At 51.6% G+C, this 4,002-nt stretch overlaps 1 long non-coding RNA gene across 1 annotated transcript; it reads right to left on the bottom strand.

Moving 5' to 3' along the window:
• Positions 1-497: 497 nt before the first annotated feature.
• Positions 498-3,931, bottom strand: LOC131917810 (uncharacterized). The gene is made up of 3 exons (XR_009380739.1): positions 3,832-3,931; positions 2,142-2,187; positions 498-1,008 (listed from the first exon to the last, which is right to left on the bottom strand). It is a non-coding gene; the product is annotated as an uncharacterized LOC131917810 (long non-coding RNA).
• Between the last annotated feature and the right edge of the window lie 71 nt (positions 3,932-4,002).

Below are 4,002 nucleotides of genomic sequence, written 5' to 3'. Positions count from 1 at the left end.
AGCAGGCCCCTGAGGGTGGACCTTGGCCTGTAACCATCCGTGGCACTCAGGAATCAGAAGGACCTACCTGGTACAGTGTGAGCTGTCTGGGGGTGCCGGAGCCTCTGGGTCCCGGAAAAGAAACTTCAGGAAAGGATTTAGACAGATGGTGGCAAGGACAAAGCTTCCTGAAACACATGAAAACCTTCCGTTGACTCCAGTGCTGGGAGGGGAAGGGGCTGAGGAGGGCACAGCGTCCAGACCTGGTGCCTCTGGCCTTAGCTCCGCCTCCAGCCTTAGCTCCGCCTCCAGCCTTAGCTCCTCCCACTTTGTCCCTTGACCCACACCGACTTCTGAAGGTTCTAGTCTGGCAGAACCTAAAAGGAAGGTTTAAGCGACAGCAGTGATTTCCATGTCCTTTTATTTATTTATTTATTTAAACCACCTTGGTAGGTGGCTTCTAAAGAGAAAGATTTTTTTTTTTTTTTGGGAGATAAGAGTCTCATTATGTAGCCCAGGTTGGCCTTGAATTCACTGTGTCTGAGACTGGCCTCAAACACTTCATCCTTTTTACCCCCACCTCCCAAGAACAGGGATTATCAGTATATGCCACCACACCCAACTGGGGCTGCTGTTGAGTAGAGGGGAGAGGCATGGCGAAGGTTCTGGATAGCTAGACCGAGTGGGTCTGGCAGTTTGCCTTAAGTTGCAAGCATTCAAGACACTTCTAGGGCCAGAAATGATTTGTGTGTACTTGGCAAACCCTGCTGACTGAGGTCAATGCCAGGCACACCATTTGGTTATACCAGCCTGTGCTCTGGAGGGGCAGAGTGCAGTCCCATGGGCTCCTGTGGGTAAGACGAAAGTCTGTGGCCTCAGGAGGGAATTAAGCAATGAGTCTTCTTGGATGTCAAGGAGAAACGAGTACCCACAGCTCTAGCACCCCTCTGTCTTCTTTCTGAGTGACATTTTGTCTCTGCTTCTACAGACTTGAGGTTGGTCAGGCTAAGGAGCTTTGTCGAGCACATGCTACAGAAGAGCACACGAGAAGAATCATAAGACAACTTGGAGCTGGACCGTCTCCTCTCTGGCCTACGATCCAGGGGCAGACGACAAGCTAGGCCCCCCTCTGTCGGCAATGCTACTTGTGACTGCCTACACTTTCAGCTGCAGCCCCAGGACCAGTTTCCTGTGTCCACCCTGGTTGTGAAGGAGATCGGGGTTGAAGGACACGTGCTCAATCTCACTGGAAAGGCAGTGTCCGAATACCCTCCCTGTGTTCTTTCCATGTACTTTGGGCCAACAAAGTTGCTCTGTATGGCCTTCAGACTCTGGGCCCTTTGGGGGAATGAGTACCATGCAAGCTCCAGGCCGTCATTAGCTGCCATCCCTGAGACTGAAGGGCACAGAAAATTCTTATCCCAGGTAAACATGGACTTAGTTCTTTCAGTAAACTAAAAAAAATTATTGGTTTGCACATACTTTGGACCTAGCACTTTCTGAAGACTCAATAAGCAATATGGCTCCTAAGAGCTCGTGAGGTTAATATCATCAATCAGTAGCCGTCCTGTTTTTGGCAAGACAGGCCATTATGGAGGACAGAGAGGTCAAGGTGGAGAGAACACTGGGCAGGGCAGTTAGGGATCCCGACTTCGATTCTTGCACCACAATTAGCTAGGAAAATGGCAGTACACCTATCCCTTGTTTTTTCCCGACTTCAGTTTTCCCTACTAGGCCAAGGGTGGGCTCTCATGTTTTCACCCAGCAAGGCTTCACTGAGTGTAAGGTAAACCCCAGTGCCACGTCCCACACCTTCAGTCAGGAGGGTACAGTGTCCTACTGCTATGACCACTCCAGTAATAATTCAACAGTAAGCATCGGCATATACCCTGGCAGAACGCAGCAGCAATAATGAACCTGCCCGGCTCATAAAAACAGAGTATTAAATGGAGGTAATTCATACAGGATCGTTAGCCTCTGACTCATCTCAAGGAGTATCAGATGTTACCTCCCCTAGTCTGTGTGAGCCTTCTGACAGTGGGAAAGAGTGGTTCCCGAGGCACACCAAAGTGCAGGTACATGCTCTGTGTCAGCTGGGGTCCCATGAGTACCTTTCCCTCCTTCCTGTGGGGACAAGCAGAGAGCAGGGAGGTCTCACTCACCAACTCCCACCTTCATCTTTGAGGAATGGTGCCTTCAGTCTGGCCACTGTAAAGGGAAGAATGCAGGCATTAGCTGCCCGTCTGTCCCAGAGCAGGCTGTACCACACACACCGGAAATTCTCGGAGAGGCCTGTCCCTGCCAAAGCTTGAGAACCCATGCCGTTCCATTTGTCAGAGGCAAAGCACTCCCCACCCCCACCTCCTCAGCCTCTAGCCCAGGGAGACAGAGTCGCATTACTGAGGGACAGGCCACAGGGTTGCCCTATAACCCTAGACATGCCCTCCCTCAGTAGGACGCAGGACTTGTGTGGGGTTCTTAGTCTGCCAACCTCCTAGGATGCCATCTCTGTGAGAAAGTTGGCTGATGGGAGTAACCAGGCCCTGGCAGTTTCTAGTAAAAGCAAGGTTGAAGTCCTACAATGTGCCAGGTCCTTCCTAGACCTTGGATCCAGGTGCCTCAGAATCCTGAGGGACCTGAGAACATTGTCCAGGCAGAAGTCTCCATGAAGACTTTTGTTTTTGTTGTTTGTTTGTTTGTTTGTGGGGGGAAAACAGAGACGACAGGGGATGAAGAAAGTGTGGTGCCAGGGAGGCATGGTGTCACAGCTGAAACCCCAGCACTGAGGCCGCCAGGTAGGCAGACCACTACACGTCTGAAGCCAGTCAGGGCTACACACTGACACTCCATGAAGCAAACAAAAACAGGAAAAAGCAGTGTTCGTGATTTTAAGAGCAGGGTGGGTGACAGGTGAAAACCGCCGCAGGTGAACGTTGCTTCCTGATAATCAGGGCAAAGGAAAGGGGGCCGAAGAGACAAACGGGATCAACAAACCATGAGACTCACCCTACCAGCTCGGTGTTTGCAGTTTACAAAAGCTCATGGGCACCAAGACCCGTTCCATCTACTCAGTAACCAGGAGTGCTGCTGAAGACGAAGCTGGCAGGCTGGAAGCCAGAACTAACAGGCGCATTTTCCCCAGAGAAGCTGGTGACCCCCGGGCCCCGGCCCACTGGGGGCCATCCTGACACCCAAGCAAAAGGCAGCCTTTTCTCCTCGGTTAACGGCTCCATTAATTACTTTCAGGGGATAGTTTCTCGTCTCTCTAATTAACTAAGACAGTGATTAAAATCAAGTCCCCCATAGAATTCCTTGAATTTAGAGCATGAGGAAGTGCCAAGCAACTTTTCTTAGCTCCTGCTTGTTCACGGATAAATGCCACCTAAAGAGCAGCTTTGGAAGACGCATCCACGGGAGAAAGCTCCCGCTGTCCAAGAGGAGCCGGGAGACAGAGTCCATCAATCTGCCTGTTTGTCAGTTTCAGAGAGTTTGGCATTTCTGAAAACGGTAGGCAGCTGTCAAACTGCCCACCCCAAACTGCTACTGAATCAGGAGGAAAAGGATGCTGAACTTCAGTGCCGAACAGCCCGGAGCTGCAGGAACCAGAGCTCCTGCATGGGGTCCTGGCTCTCCAGGAGAAGCCGGGGCCTAGCAGCTTTGCACTTGCACTTGGATGGACTTCTGTCTCCCCAGAGATCCAAGGCTTGAGCCCTGGAAACATGAGGGGAAACACAAGCTGGACTTGCTTCCTGCCACAGAGAAGTGAGCAGATGCTGCCTCCGAGGGAGCCGTGGGGAAGTGTTTATAGAGGGAGGGGATCGCAATTAGATGAGGGAAAGCTTCCACACTGACCTTTCCGTGTTCTTGACTCTGTTCCTGGACGTGTTCCCTAAAGGGGAAGGGAAAATAGGTTAAGGATGTAAGGGAACTATGGGGGGGTCGAGGATCTGGGCCTGTAGGGGAGTTGCTGCACTTTGCCTCCTGCTGCTGGAGGGCTGCAGACAGTCTCAGGCTGTGAGCTGG

Source organism: Peromyscus eremicus, chromosome 8a, assembly GCF_949786415.1.
Source record: "Peromyscus eremicus chromosome 8a, PerEre_H2_v1, whole genome shotgun sequence".
In the NCBI taxonomy this organism is placed as follows: Eukaryota; Metazoa; Chordata; class Mammalia; order Rodentia; family Cricetidae; genus Peromyscus; species Peromyscus eremicus.
This window is presented reverse-complemented; position numbering and strand designations above follow the sequence as displayed.